This window comes from Bos grunniens, chromosome 5 (assembly GCF_055505025.1).
Source record: "Bos grunniens cultivar Pamir isolate PY7600 chromosome 5, Bosgru_T2T1.0, whole genome shotgun sequence".
NCBI lineage: Eukaryota > Metazoa > Chordata > Mammalia > Artiodactyla > Bovidae > Bos > Bos grunniens.
The window spans coordinates 42,441,049-42,458,129 of NC_141169.1; the positions used below are offsets into that span (position 1 = coordinate 42,441,049).

The 17,081-nt window shown below is 38.5% G+C and overlaps 1 pseudogene; it reads left to right on the forward strand.

Moving 5' to 3' along the window:
* The first annotated feature begins 305 nt into the window (after positions 1-305).
* LOC147371808 (GTP-binding nuclear protein Ran-like) lies at positions 306-682 on the forward strand (annotated as a pseudogene).
* Positions 683-17,081: the final 16,399 nt, after the last annotated feature.

Sequence of the window (17,081 nt, forward strand, 5' to 3'; positions counted from 1 at the left end):
ATACAGGAAAGAGAGATGGGTATGGAAGTAACATCACAACGGCTGCCCAAGGAGAACCCCAAGTTCAGCTCAAGCTTGTATTGATTGATGATGGTGGTACTGGAATAACTACATTCATGAAACAGCATCAGACTGGTGAATTTGAGAAAGTGTATGCAATAGCTACCTTGGGTACTGAAGTTCATCTCCTTGTGTTCCATTCCAACAGAGGACCTATTAACTTCAATATATGGGTTACAACTGGTCAGGTGAAATTTGGTGAACTGAGAGATGGCTATTATATCCAAGCTCAGTATTCCATTATAATGTTTGATGTAACATTGAGAGTTACTTGCAAGAATGTGCCTAATTGGCATAGTGATGTGATAAGATTATGTGCAAACATCCTCATTGTGTTGTATGGAAGCAAAGTGGATATTAAGGATGGAAAGATAAAAGCAAAGTCAATTGTCTTCCACTGAAAGAAGAATTTTCAGTACTATGACATTTCTGTCAAAAGTAACTACAACTTTGAAAAACCCTTCCTCGGGCTTGCTAGAAAACTGATCAGAGACACTAACTTGAAGTTCATCTCCAAGTTGCCCCACCAGAGATGGTCATGGCCCCAGTCTTGGCAGCACATGAGCATGAGCTGGAGGTTGCTCAGAAAACAGCTCTCCCAAATGAAGATGATGACTTGTGAGAAAGTGAAGCTGGAGCCCAGAGTTAGAAGTTTAGTTTTATGGGCAGTCCAGCATTTGCCACATTATTGTATAGCTAAATAGAACATGTGCTTAATCTTTGGGATGCTAAAGGAGATGAATGGGCTTCAGAGTGAATGTGACAGCTAAAATACCTTCATTTTTTAGACCTGCTTATTGAGCTACTTTGGAAGAGTTTTTTCCTCCTTGCTACAGTCACATCACAGTATTCAGTGGTGGAGTCTTGTTTGTTACTGTTATTCCCATTCCTTTTCATTTAGAATCAAAATAAAGTTGTGTTTCAAATATCTTTTAAAAAAAACAGAGGAAATAAAATTCAGCACACCTGCAAAGGTATAACCAATTAGATTGACAGCTGCCCCAAGAGCAATACTAGCTATGAAAAAATATTGAAATGACATCTTCAAAATGTTGAGAAGAAATAATTAGCAAATTTAAAATTCTCTAACTCAGTGAAACACTCTTTTAAAAGGAAGGAAAAATAGAAAAACATTTTAAGCAAATAAAAACTGAAAATATTTACTATCATCATAACTGAAATTTGCTCAGTCATGTCTGACTCTTTGCGACACTATGGACTGCCAGGCTCTTCTGTCCATGGAATTCTCCAGGCAAAAATACTGGAGTGGGTAGCTTTTCCCTTCTCCAAGGGATCTTCCCAACCCAAGGATCAAGCTCAGGTCTCTTTCATTGCAGCAGGCAGATTCTTTACCAACTGAGCCACCAGAAAAGACCACTATCAACATAAGAAATATTTTGAAAGATGAAAAACATAATTTTCATGAATTATTGACAGTCATACATTGTAAGATTCAGCAAGCTGAAAGGTTATAAGCAAAATAAGTAAAAGTCAATCTATAACTTTCTCATTCTCTTTAATCATTCTGGGCCTTAGAATGAAACATATAAAAGGTCTTTTCACCATGTCCTTTATATATTTTTAAGATCTCTTTAACTTTATTTCATCTTTCGTCTTTCTGTACTACATTTGTGTTCTTTTTTAGATTTAATTTCCAGGTCCATCCTTTTTTCTTCAGCTAGGCATAATTTACTATTTGATTTATTTATTGAGTTTTCAATTTAAATTATTTCTAGAGCTTCTATTTGGCTCATTTTCAAATCTGATTAGCCAGTTTCTGGCTTTTTCCCTGATCTCTTATTTTCATTTCCATTTACTATTTCTTAAAGTATACCCTAGTTGTTCAAGTATGAAGGTAGTTATTTTCTCTTCTATTTCTCATAATTTCTGTACTGCAATCCTTACATATCTGATTTTATAAATTGTTGATTTGGAGTTTTATGGGCCATACAGGTAAATCTCAGGCTTACGATTAGGGCATTTCAGAGTAGGTGTATTTTTTTCTCTTCTATCTAGATCCAGAAGCAAAACTTGATCATATGGTCACAATCTCATGTTGTGTGGTAGAGTTTTCCCATTTACTCTGTGAGAGTATTTCTCTTTGTAGATCTGGGTTCAATGCGAGTTTTCTTCTCTGTGATATCTTGCTATACATACTCCTATTTTAGACTTTGTCTCTTGTTCCTGATCCACATGACTTATTATTAATAAAACCTAGATTCGATCCACATTGATAAGCAGATCAGCTCACTCAGTCTTGTCTGACTCTTTGCAACCCCATTGACTACAGCACACCAGGCTTCCCTGTTCATCACTAACTCCCAGCACTTGCTCAAACTCATGTCCATCTAGTCGGTGATGCCATCCAACCATCTCATCCTCTGTCGTCCCCTTCTCCTCCTGCCTTCAATCTTTCCCAGCATCAGGGTCTTTTGGAATAAGTCAGTTCTTCACATCAGGTAGCCAAAATAGTGGAACTTCAGCTTCAGCATCAGTTAAGCAGATAGTCCCAGGTCAAATGCTATCTCCAATTATTTTTTACTGCTGTAGATTTACACTTCTTTGTTGTTCCTGAACTCAACTCAGTCATGCATTTAAATTTTTTTATTTTATATATATTTTATTTTATTCCTCTATTTTTAGAGGAATTTTATATTCACAAATAAATTAAGGTACAGAGTTTTCTCATATACTCCCTGCCTCCATGTATGAATGGTCTCCCCAACCAGAGTGTTGCATTTGTTTCAGTGATGAACTTATACATCATAATCTCCTAAGGGCCATGGTTTACATTAGGGCTCACTCTTGGTGGTATACATTCTATGGGTTTGAACACATATATAAAGTAAAATATATAATGCATAACATATAAAAAGGGTGGTGACATATATCCCCCATTACTGTGTTATACAGGATATCTTCATTGCCCTAAATATTCTCTGTGTTCCTTCTTCTCCATCTTTCATTCACTCACCACACATACACTTAATCCCTGGCAATCACTGATCTTTCTATCATCTCCATACTTTTGCCATCTCCAGAATGTCACATAGTCGGAATCACAGAGTATGTAGCCTTTTCAAATTGAATTCTTTTCTTTAGTTATATGCATTTAAATTTCCTACTTGTCTTTTCATGGCTCACTTCTTTTTGCACTGAATAGTATTCCATCATCTGGCTATACCATAGTTAATTATGCATATACCTACTGAAAAACATCTTGGTTGTTTCCAAGTTTTGGCAATTATGAAGAAAGCTGCTATAAACATCTGTGTACAAATATTTGTGTGCATATAAGTTTTCAATTCCTTTAGTTAAATAACCAGGAGCAAAACTGCTGGATTGCAAAGCTAGAGTATATTTAATTTTGTAACAAAACATCAAGCTGTCTTCCAAAGTGTCTGTTCCATTTAGCATTCCTATCAGCAATGTACAAAAATTCCTGCTGCTCCACATTCTCATTAGCATTTGGTGTTGCCAGTGTTCTGAATTTTGGCATTCTAAAAAGTATGTAGTGGTATCTTACTGTTGTTTTAATTTGTATTTTTCTGATAACATTGATGTGAAGCATCTTTTCATATGTTTATTTTCCACCTGTACATTTTCTTTGGTGATGTGTCTGCTAAAGATCTTGGCTTATCTTTTAATTTTTTTTTCTCATTGTTCAATTTTAATTGTTTTTTGTATATTTTGGATAACTGTTTTTTATCAGATGTGTCTTTTGCTAATAGTTTCTCCTCGTCTGTGGCTTATCTTATCCTTTTTATAGTGTCTTTTGCAGAGCATAAGTTTTTAATTTTAATGAATTCCAGCTTCTCAAAAATTTACTTCCTGCATATGTCTTTGGTATTGTATCTGTATGTTTTTATCCAGAATATTTGATGTATTGTTTCACAAAGTGTTCACTGAACCTCTAGTATATCACACAGTTAGAAGCAGAAATCCTATTCATTGGATTAGTTTAAGTAATAGTTAAGTGCTTGCCTCTGTCTACATCAATTTCAGTGAATATCAGTCAACTTCTCCTATATTCTATCACCAAGTTCCACTCCTGTCCTGCGATACTTGTTCAGCAAGTTTTTGCAGCTCAGAGGAGGTCGGGACGGCGGCCGAGAGGAGCAACCTCAAGTCTAAGGAGCGGCGGCTGTGCGGGCACAGGAGGGCTGAGAGAAGCTACTCCACGTTCAAGGTCAGGAAGGGTGGCCCCGAGGAGATACCCCTCATCCAAGCAAGGAACAGCAGCTGTACTTTGCTGGAGAAGCCGTGAAGTGATACCCCACATCCAAGGTAAGAGAAACCCAAGTAAGACGGTAGGTGTTGCAAGAGGGCATCAGAGGGCAGACACTGAAACCATAAACACAGAAAACTAGCCAATCTGATCACATGGACCACAGCCTTGTCTAACTCAATGAAACTAAGCCATGCAGTGTGGGGCCACCCAAGACGGACGGGTCATGGTGGAGAGGTCTGACAGAATGTGGTCCACTGGAGAAGGGAATGGGAAATCACTTCAGTGTTCTTGCCTTGAGAACCCCATGAACAGTATGAAAAGGCAAAATGATAGGCTACTGAAAGAGGAACTCCTCAGGTCAGTAAGTGCCTGACATGCTACTGGAGATCAGTGGATAAATAAGAAAGAATGAAGGGATGGGTACAAAGCAAAACCAATACCCAGTTGTGGATGTGACTGGTGATAGAAGCAAGGTCCGATGCTGTAAAGAGCAATATTGCATAGGAACCTGGAATGTCAGGTCCATGAATCAAGGCAAATTGGAAGTGGTCAAACAGGAGATGTCAAGAGTGAACATCGACATTCTAGGAATCAGCGAACTAAAATGGACTGCAATGGGTGAATTTAACTCAGATGACCGTTATATATACTACTGTAGGCAGGAATCCCTTAGAAGAAATGGAGTAGCCATCATAGTCAACAAAAGAGTCCGAAATGCAGTACTTGGATGAAATCTTAAAAACGACAGAATGACCTCTGTTAGTTTCCAAGGCAAACTATTCAATATCACAGTAATCCAAGCCTATGCCCCAACCAGTAATGCTGAAGAAGCTGAAGTTGAATGGTTCTATGAAGACCTATAAGACCTTTTAAAATTAACACCCAAAAAAGATGTCCTTCTCATTATAGGGGACTGGAATGCAAAAGTAGGAAGTCAAGAAACACCTGGACTAACAGGCAAATTTGGCCTTGGAGTATGGAATGAAGCAGGGCAAAGGCTAATAGAGTTCTGCCAAGAGAACACAGACACCCTCTTCCAACAACACAAGAGAAGACTCTACACATGGACAGATGGTCAACACCGGAATCAGATTGATTATATTCTTTGCAGCCAAAGATGAAGAAGCTCTATACAGTTAGCAAAAACAAGACCGGGAGCTGACTGTGGCTCAGATCATGTACTCCTTATTGCCAAATTCAGACTTAAATTGAAGAAAGAAGGGAAAACCACTAGACCATTCAGGTATGACCTAAATCAAATTCCTTATGAATATACAGTGGAAGTGATAAATAGGTTTAAAGGACTAGATCTGATAGAGTGACTGATGAACTATGGATGGAGGTTCATGACATTGTACAGGAGACAGGGATCAAGAACATCCCAAGAAAAAGAAATGCAAAAAAACCAAAATAGCTGTCTGAGGAGGCCTTACAAATAGCTGTGAAAAGAAGAGAAGTGAAAAGCAAAGGAGAAAAGGGATAGAAGCATCTGAATGCAGAGTTCCAAAGAAGAGCAAGGAGAGATAAGAAAGCCTTCCTCAGCTATCAATGAAAAGAAATAGAGGAAAACAACAGAATGGGAAAGACTAGAGATCTCTTCCAGAAAATTAGAGTTACCAAAGGAAAATTTGATGCAAAGATGGGCTTGATAAAGGACAGAAATGGTATGGACCTAACAGAAGCAGAAGATATTAAGAAGAGGTGGCAAAAATACACAGAAGAACTGTATAAAAAAGATCTTCACGACCAAGATAATGATGACGGTGTGATCACTCACCTAGAGCCAGACATCCTGGAATGTGTAGTCAAGTGGGCCTTAGAAAGCATCCCTGTGAACAAAGCTAGTGGAGGTGATGGCATTCCAGTTGAGCTATTTCAAATCCTGGAAGATGGTGCTGTGAAAGTGCTGCACTCAATATGCCAACAAATTTGGAAAACTCAGCAGTGGCCACAGGACTGGAAAAGGTCAGTTTTCATTCCAATCCCAAAGAAAGGCAATGCCAAAGAATGCTCAAACTACTGCACAATTGCACTCATCTCACATGCTAGTAAAGTAATGCTCAAAATTCTCCAAGCCAGGCTTCAGCAATACGTGAACCGTGAACTTCCAGATGTTCAAGCTGGTTTTAGAAAAGGAAGAGGAACCAGAGATCAAATTGCCAACATCCGTTGGATCATGGAAAAAGCAAGAGAGTTCCAGAAAAACATCTATTTCTGCTTTATTGACTATGCCAATGCCTTTGACTGTGTGGATCACAATAAACTGTGGAAAATTCTGAAAGAGATGGGAATACCAGACCACCTGACCAGCCTCTTGAGAAACCTATATGCAGGCCAGGAAGCAACAGTTAGAACTGGACATGGAACAACAGACTGGTTCCAAATAGAAAAAGGAGTACGCTAAGGCTGTATATTGTCACCCTGCTTATGTAACTTATGTGCAGAGTACATCATGAGGAACGCTGGGCTGGAAGAAGCACAAACTAAAATCAAGATTTCCAGGAGAAATATCAATAACCTCAGATATTCAGATGACACCACCCTTATGGCAGAAAGTGAAGAGGAACTAAAAAGCCTCTTGATGAAAGTGAAAGAGGAGAGTGAAAAAGTTGGCTTAAAGCTCAACATTAAGAAAACGAAGATCATGGCATCCGGCCCATCACTTCATGGGAAATAGATGGGGAAACAGTGGAAAGAGTGGCTGACTTTATTTTGGGGGGCTCCAAAATGACTGCAGATGGTGACTGCAGCCATCAAATTAAAAAATGCTTACTCCTGGAAGGAAAGTTATGACCAACCTAGATAGCATATTTAAAAGCAGAGACATTACTTTGCCAACAAAAGTCCATCTAGTCAAGGCTATAGTTTTTCCAGCGGTCAGGTATGGTTCTGAGAGTTGGACTGTGAAGGAAGTTGAGCGCCAAAGAATTGATGCTTTTGAACTATGGTGTTGGAGAAGACTCTTGAGAGTCCCTTGGACTGCAAGGAGATCCAACCAGTCCATTCTAACGGAGATCAGTCCTGGTTGTTCATTGGAAGGACTGATGATGAGGCTGAAACTCCAATACTTTGGCCACCTCATGCGAAGAGTTGACTCATTGGAAAAGACCCTGATGCTGGGAGGGTGGGGGCAGGAGGATAAGGGAACAACAGAGGATGAGATGGCTGGATGGCATCACCGGACTCGATGGACATGAATTTTGGTAAACACCGGGAGTTGGTGATGGACAGGAAGGCCTGGCGTGCTGCGATTCATGGGGTCGCAAAGAGTCGGACACTACTGAGTGACTGAACTGGAACTGGAAGCAGCTCTTCAAAGCAGGTTGGGAAGGAAAACGAAAAGACTCTATAACGTGTAGGTCCCCTTATTAGGGGACCTACATGTTATAAGCATTCTTATTCCAAATAAATAGATTTCTTGATGCTCTTATTCGGGTTGTTATGAGGGAAAAGTATACACAGCAATAATGATCTTAAAGACTCACTTTCCACTTTTTCTAGCCTTTTCATATACAGGTTGGAAATGGGAGATGGCTGTAGGACTATCTTAGCATAATCTGCATAACACATCTCTTTGGATCAAAGGAGTCCTTACACTTTTCACCTATGGCTCTCAGCTTTAACACCTTAGTTGAAACTAGAGATCCTATTTAACTTCTTGTTAAATATATATGTACCCACGTATTAATATAAGTCTATGTGCATAGCAAGTTTCTGAATGACTAAGCACAAATCAGCTAATCTGGAAAATGGAAATCATGAGATGATGAGGAAGGAGTTGTTTTCCTTTATATTGTTTTATATTTTCCTTTTTTTTTACCATGAAAATATATTTCAAATATATTATTTCAAATATTTGAAAAAGTCTTGGCTTTTCAAAATTAGTGTTTACAAAGAAATGGATCAGTTTTATTCTGGATATAGGAGAAATAAAGGAGCAAAAGTAGATTTTCAATACATGTTTTACTCATGAAAGTACTTAGCAGACATCTGTTGTCTATGTACTAGCATATTAAGCACTGGCAAATGTAAAGATAAATAAACCCTTCAAGGACAACCTGTAATTTGGTAGGAGAAATAAACATGTATGTAAAAAATTGAAGGGAGTCAACCAAGGCACTGAAAATGGAAAAAAATTATGTGTCTGAGATTCTAAATTAGAAAAAAAAAATCTGTTCTGCACTAAAATTCTATTCCACTAGCAAACTTCCTGTATCATAAATGTGTTGAATGACACTTTCCACACCAAAAGAAAAATCTCTCCACTAATGGTATAGGTTTTCCATAACAAAATAAAATTATCAAGCCCTTCTCTCTCATATACATACCACACAGATATCAATATTTGCTTTGTATTCTGCGCATAACTAATTTTACTCAGTTACCCAAATCCATGTTCATTCAGGGCTTCCCTGGTGGCTCAGATAAGAAAGAATCAGCCTGCAATGAGGGAGGCCTGGGTTTGATCCCTGGCTTTGGAAGATCCCCTGGAGAACCTACCTCAGTATTCTTGCCTGGAGAATCCCTTTGGACAGTGGGCTACCGCCCATGCAGTCGCAAAGAGTTGGACATGACTGAGTGGCTAAGCACACATGGCACATGTTCATTCAACTATATATCCTTTTCCTCTGTGATGATATTGATGTTAAGTGACAAGTACCTTTGTTATTCATAAAATAATTTCCCAGTAGTTCAGTGTTTACTGTAGCTAATTTTAGGTTTTTCACCCAAGGTGTGACATAAATATTTTGTTTTAAAAAAGGAAACTTTATGGAAGAGGCAAAACTATGAAGACAGCTGTGAAAAACTAGCCATTCCTATGGGTTTATAAAGGGGAAAGATGAGTATGTGGAGCACAAGAGATTTTGGGGGCAGATAGAGTACTCTGTATGACATTATATGGAGACACACATCATTATACATTTATCAAAATGCATAGAATGTACAATACAGAGAATGAATCTTAATATTGTATAAACTCTGTACTTAATAACAATGTATCAATACTGGCTCATTGATTTTAATAAATGTATCCCACTAATGCAAAATGTTATTAATACAGGAATCGGGAGGATTGAGAAGGTATGTGGGAACTCTGTACTTTTCACTCAATTTCCCTATAAACCTAAAAATGTTAAATAAATAACATCAGTTAATTCAAAAAAAACAAACTGAAACTTTGAATTTAAGTTTCATCTGAAGTTTTGCTTGAATCTTCACTTTTACATACAAATAAATGAAAGACAGGGGCGCCTGGAGTGCAGTGGTTCATGGGGTCACAAACATCCGAACCCAACTTAGGGACTGAACAACAACAACTTCAGTTTAATAGTGGAAGATGTCACTGTTGCCTTTTTTTTTTCTGTAAAACATGATTTTTTTTTAAATCAGAGAGGTTACTATCCTTTTTCATGAAGTATGACAAATTTTGTGTATCTATTTTTTAATTAGAAATTAGCATTCTATTCATACAAGTCAAAGTAGTGGAATCAAAATGTCATAAAAACTTTAGGCAAAAATTCATAAGTTTTCTTATATATATATATATATATATTATACCTACTATTTACATATATGAATACAAAAACTTTTCTACTACACTTGATAAAGGCTTGAGAAAGAACATCAAAAACAAAAAAAGAGATGGAGAAATTGGAGAATATAAAGTAAATGAAATGGAAGCAATGAATATAAAATAGAAAAAGTGAAAGAAACCAGATAAAAGTAAAAGATCATCATATAACTCAGTTGTTTTTAAAAGTGGCTGCTTATTAGAAATATATCTGGAACTTTGGAGAAAGAAAACAATACCTGGACATTTGTATTTTTCAGAAAATTCCAAGATAATCTTGATATGAATTTGGATTTTAAAAAGTGATTACAGGCTTTCCTATTAAAGGGTAGTTTTGGTGATATAGAATTCTATTGTTTTTCTGTTGACCAATCATATACAATTGTAATAAATGAATAACAGTTACATAATCACAATAGTTGGAGAAGGCAAGGGTACCCTACTCTAGTACTTTTGCCTAGAAAATCCCGTGGACAGAGCAGCCTGGTAGGCTGCAGTCCATGGGGTCGCGAAGAGTCAGACACGACTGAAGCGACTTAGCAGCAGCAGCAATCACAATAGTAAAAGCTGTTTACCAGTTTTCACAATCAATAGACAAAAAATAAAAGATAATTATAATTGCAAGCCATAATAGAAATATTATTAACCTAACAATACAAAATAATTAAATACAATCTGGGAGATAGTCAAGCAGAGTGATGTGGTAAGTGGAAGTGCATACATGCAGATGTTTTCATTTGCCTAGCCAGTCTATGTCTTTTGGTTGATGCCTTTAATCCATTTATACTTAAGGTAGTTATCCATATGTATGATCTTATTACCATTTTCTTAATTGTTTTGGGTTTATTTTCTGTAGGTCTTTTCCTGCCTAGTGAAGTTCCTTTAGCATGTATTGTAAAGCTGGAGTGGTGGTGCTAAGTTCTCTTAACTTTTGCTTGTTGGGAAAGCTTTTGCTTTCTCCATCAAAAAATTTCTCCTTGGTGTAGGTTCTTTCCTTTCATCACTTTAAATATATTGTGCCATTCCCTTCAGCTGATAACTTTATGAGATTTCCTTTGTATGTTATTTGTCATCTTCCCTTGTTGCTTTTAATACTTTATCTTTGTCTTTAATTTTTGTCAGTTTGATTACTATGTGTTTGATTACTCTGTGTTCCTCCTTGGGTTTATCTGCCTGGGACTCTTTGTGCTTCCTGTACTTGACTATTTTCCTTTCCCATGTTAGGAAAGTTTTCAACTGTTATTTCTTCAAATATTTTCTCAGGTCCTTTCTCTCTCTTCTACTTCTGGGACCCCTATAATGTGAATCTTGGTGCATTTAACGTTGTCCCAGAGGTATCTTAGGCTTCTTTTTTTTCATTCTTTTTTCTATATTTTGTTCTACAGCAGTAATTTCCATCATTCTATCCTCCAGATCATTTATTCATTCTTCTGCCTCAGTTATTCTTCTACTGATTCCTTCTTGTATATTATTCATCTGTGTTCACTTGTTCTTTAGTTCTTCTAGGCCTTTGGTAAACACTTCTTGCATTTTCTTCATTGTTTTTCTGAGTTCCTGGATCATGTTCATTATCATTATTCTGAACTCCTTTTCTGAAAGGTTGCCTCTCTCCATTTCATTTAGTTGTTTTTCTGGGATTTTATCTTGTCCTTTCATTTGGGACATAACTTTCTGCTTTTTCATCCTGTTTAACTTTCTGATGTGGCTTTTGTTCTAACCACGGTGGGACTGTGGTTCTTTTTGCTTCTCTGTGTGCCCTCTGATGGATGAGCCTAAGGGGCTTGTGTAAGCTTCCTAAGGGAGGGACTGGCATTGGGAAAAACTGGGTCTTACTCTGGTGGGCAGGGCCTTGCTCAGTAAAGCTTTAATCCAATTATCTGTTGATGGGTGGGTTGCACTCCCTGTAAATTGTTTCGCCTGAGGTGACCCAGCCTTGGGGTCTACAGGCACTATAGTAGGGTTAATGGTGGCCTCCAAGAGGGCTAACACAAAAGGAGTTCTTCCAGGACTGCTGCTTCTAGTCGCTTTGTTGCTGTGGTGAGCCCCTGCTGACAGATGCTTCCACAGGAGATCCTCCAACACAATTAATTTTTTTTTTTTAAGTCTCCTATGGGGTCATTGCTCCTTTCCTCTGGGTTTTGGTGTGAGCAAGATTTTGTTTGTGTCCTCCAAGACCAGAGTCTTTGTCTATTCCAGTCCTGTGGAAATCCTATAATCAAATCCTACTGGCCTTCAAGGTTAATTCCCTGGGGATTCCCAGTCCCTTAGCCAAATCCACAGGCTTGGAATCTTGATGTGAGGTTCAGGAGCATCACAACTGTGGGAGAACTTCTTTGGTACTATTGTTCTCCAGTTTGTGGTCACCACCACGTGGGTATGTGATTTGATTTTATCATGACTGCACCCCTCTTACCATCTCACTGCAGCTTCTTCTTTGTCTTTGGACATGAGGGTCTTTTCTTGTGTGTTTGGCGGATTCTAATGCTGTCCTGTTGATTGTTCAACAGGTAGTTGCAATTTTGGTGTTCTCACAGGAGGATATGAGCACACATCCTTCTACTTTGCCATCTTAAACCAGAAGCCTAAAGTGTGAGAAATTTTATAACAGCTTATGCACTGGAATCTAAATGTGAATGAATCAGAGCAGATCAGATCAGTCGCTTAGTCATGTCCGACTCTCTGCGACCCCATGAATCGCAGCACGCCAGGCCTCCCTGTCCATCACCAACTCCCGGAATTCACTGAGACTCACGGCCATCAAGTCAGTGATGCCATCCAGCCATCTCATCCTCTGTCGTCCCCTTCTCCTCCTGCCCCCAATCCCTCCCAGCATCAGGGTCTTTTCCAATGAATCAACTCTTCGCATGAGGTGGCCAAAGTACTGGAGTTTCAGCTTTAGCATCATTCCTTCCAAAGAAATCCCAGGGCTGATCTCCTTCAGAATGGACTGGTTGGATCTCCTTGCAGTCCAAGGGACTCTCAAGAGTCTTCTCCAACACCACAGTTCAAAAGCATCAATTCTTCGGCACTCAGCCTTCTTCACAGTCCAACTCTCACATCCATACATGACCACAGGAAAAACCATAGCCTTGACTAGATGAACCTTTGTTGGCAAAGTAATGTCTCTGCTTTTGAATATGTAAATGAATAGGTGGAGCAATATAATTTTATTTTTTATATTATTCACCAAAATTCCAATTCTCACATTTAAATTTTGGCTGCTGGTACTGTCATCACATTCTCAAATTCATTTGTTCCAATGTGTAAAAATTCCCATTCTAAATGAGAGTAACATTTTGAAAAATATTTCTTTTTCTTTCTTAAAGCATATTTTAAGCACATTTCTTTTAGAACACCTTTTCTGAAAGTACACTTTACTGAATCCCTATTTGATTTTTGAAGAGTGCTCATTCTTCTACTTTTATTTTGACTACTCTTTGAAGCTAGAATTAATAGCATAGACACTTACTTTATGCCAGGGACTGTGTATAATAAGCATTTTACTTATGTTAAATAATCTTCAAGATAACCCTTCTTGTAGGTGGTGAGATTTCTATTTTAAGAAACTGAAGAAAACCAGATATGAATTAGGCCTTGTCTGACACCAAATAACCTTTTACTTTCAAGAACTTTACTATAATTTTGTCTTAATGTTAACTCCAATATTTTGGCCACCTCATGTGAAGAGTTGTCTCATTGGAAAAGACTCTGATGCTGGGAGGGATTGGAGGCAGGAGGAGAAGGGGACGACAGAGGATGAGATGGCTGGATGGCATTACCAACTCGATGGAGATGAGTTTGGGTGAACTCCTGGAGTTGGTGATGGATAGGGAGGCCTGCTGCTGCTGCTAAGTCACTTCCGTCGTGTCTGACTCTGTGCGACCCCATAGACGGCAGCCCACTAGGTTCCTCTGTCCCTAGGATTCTCCAGGCAAGAACACTGGAGTAGGTTGCCATGTCCTCCAATGCATGAAAGTGAAAAGTGAAAGTGAAGTCGCTCAGTCATGTCCAATTCTTAGCGACCCCATGGACTGCAGCCCACCAGGCTCCTCTGTCCATGGGATTTTCCAGGCAAGAGTACTGGAGTGGGGTGCCATTGCCTTCTCCGAGGGAGGCCTGGCATGCTGCAATTCATGGGGTCGCAAAGAGTCGGATACGACTGAGCGACTGAACTGAACTGAACTGAATTAAAGTTAACTCTGTTACATGTTGCTGTACTATTTTGTAAATGTTCATTCACAAAGGTGCATGTTAAGTAATCCTAAGGCAAAGACAAATTCTGAAGGGAAATCATTCTGAGTCCTTTTTCCCTGTTTGCCACTTCTTGTCTCAAGTGAATTCTCATGTTAGTATTTAGTTTTGAAAAAATAATGATGACCAAGTCCAAAAAATTTTTTTTAATTAAAAAAGAAACTATAGGAATCATTAAACAGGGGAAAACTACTACTTTTCCATGAAAATATTTTTATTCAGCAAACTCAAACACTCAAACACCAAGAAGAGATGCTTCCCTAAAGAACAAAAAATCGGTAAAATGATGAGAACATCTTACAATGCTTTCAGTTTGAAAAATGCTTTAATATACATTATGTACTTTAATTCTCACAACACACTTACATAGGAAAGCTATATAACCATTTTAAAGATAAAAATTCTGGGACTCAGATATGTAAACTGGCTTGTTTAGTAATTAGTGGGGTTCAGATTCCAACCTAAATTGGAATTTAAGTTGGAATTTAATTTAATTCCAGATCCCAGACTACTCAAGATTCAATGGTTTGTGTGTCCATTTAAAAATTTTCATTACAGCCAAACTGCCATCCAGAGAAACCACTACCAACTTATAGGCAGTCTAGTCTAATGGTTAAAAGTGTTGAATAGAGAGGCACTTATAAACTGTGAGATCTTAGTATATGTCACTAAAACATGTTCCATCAGGTAGATAGCATCACTGACTCAACGGACTTGAATTTGAGCAAACTCTGGGAGATAGGGGAGGACAGAGGAGTCTGGCATGCTACAGTCCATGAGGTCACAAAGAGTCAGATACGATTTAGCAACTGAAAAACAACAACATGCCCCTCAGTTCAATCGTAAAATGAAAATGATGACACTTACCTACAGGGTTGTTATGAGAATTAAATGTGTTGATATATGTAAAATACTAGAAAGAGAGCATGGTACATTGTAAGAAGTCCTTAAGAGCACCAAACCTTTGCTGGCACTGGATATTCCACTAGAATGTCATTATTATTATTATTAACAAACTGAAGGATAAAAAATGCTATTGACTTACTGTTTTACTTTGCATTTTCCTAATTATTAGTAAAGGTATCTTCTTGAGTGTGTGTTTTTTTTGTTGCTGTTGTTGGTAGTGTTGTTGTTTTGTTTGTTTATTTGTTTTTTGGTATTATCTCATGGGTCAGTTCATATCCTTTGATCATTTTATACATTTTCTGGGTGTTTTTATAATGATTTATAGGAGTTTTATAACAACCTGGATACGAACCCTTTGTAATATAGAGCAGTATTTTCCCTTAGTTTTTATTTATCTTTTAAATTTGTTTAAGCTGTCTTTTTGTTCTAGTTTAAAATTTTTATGTACTCGAGTTTGTCAAGATTTTTCTTTATGGCTTTTATGTCACATGTTTTACATTTTCATCTGATATCTATATACTTTTTGTTTTTATATGCAGGTATTTACTAACCTAGAAGTTTATTTTTCTGTGTAGAATGAGAAATGGGTCTCCCTTTTTCTTCCCATAGGAATAGGAATCTTCACATGAATAATCTGGAGTTTGGTCATCTGTCCAGGTTTGAACACTTGCACTTCACATCCCCTCAAATTTACCCCTTACCTATACTGTGGCCTCTTAAAAAAATAAGAGTAGATAATCTGATTAATTCTTTCTCAATCTTAGTTTTCTACCCTGCATATGGAAGCTAACCCTGGGGCAGTACATGGACATCCAGATGAGTACCATTGAGAGGCAGTGTGAGATGGAAGAGTGGTAATCCAGTAGGTAAGCAGGTCACTTTCTTATGAAAGTGGCTCAGCTGCCATAACAAAATGCCACAGACAGGGAGGCTTAAACAACAGCGATTTATATCTCACATTTCTGAAGGCTGCAAAGTCCAAAATCAATGTGCTAGCTGACCTAGCTGACTTATGTGCCTGGTGAAAACTCTTCCTGGCTTCCTGTGGCTGCCTTCTTGCTGCTTGCTCACATGGTCTCTTCATTGTGCACACTGGAAAAGAGACTGCTTTCTCGTGTCTAACTCCAATACTTTGGCCACCTGATGTGAAGACCTGGCTCCTTTGAAAAGACCCTGATGCTGGCAAAGATTGAGGTCAGGAGGAGAAGGGGATGACAGAGGATGAAATGATTGGATGGCATCACCAGCTCAATGGGCATGGGTTTGGGTAGACTCCGGGAGTTGGTGATGGACAGGGAGGCCTGGAGTGCTATGGTTCATGGGGTCGCATAGTCGGACACTACTGAGTGACTGAACTGATGGAACTGAATCTCATCATGGGGGTCTCAACTTTGTGAGCTCATGTAAACCCAAACATCTTTTAAAGCCCCATCTCTGAATACTGACACACTGGGTTCTAGGACTTCAATATATACATTGGAGGGGGACACAATATTCATTCTATAACAGTCATTATTCCTGGGCATTAGGTCATATTTTCATCCTAAATAACCTTCAGGGGTGGGCTGACCAGAGATGGTGTCATCATCTGCCACTCAGAGGTTTGTTGTTTAGTCGCTAAGTAGTATCTGGCCACTCTGAGGTTAGCTCACAATAAAGCAGAAGCTGTGCCACTTCAGTGTGTTCACACTGGTTGGCCCAATGCAGGCAGTAGCAGCCTAGTGTATTGGGGCATACCATTTCCCAACCCTTTCCAGAAAGAATGATACATAGAATAGTGCCAATTATGGCTGGGATGACAAGGAGCCTCATAGCCATTGTCATTCAAGGTTATCAACTGGATTCTTCTCTCAAAGTCTATGTCCTTCAGCATCTGATGCACGCTGGATACCACAACTCTGGTGATGGCAGCAAGGATTTCATGCACATGGTCTTGGTACTGCTGTCCTGGCCTTGGCCTTACCTTAGGCTTGGAGTTCCACATGGGAAGTGCAGAGCCTGTACTTGGAGAAACAAGACACTTTAAAAAGCATTCCACCCACTAGGAAAAACCGAACAAAA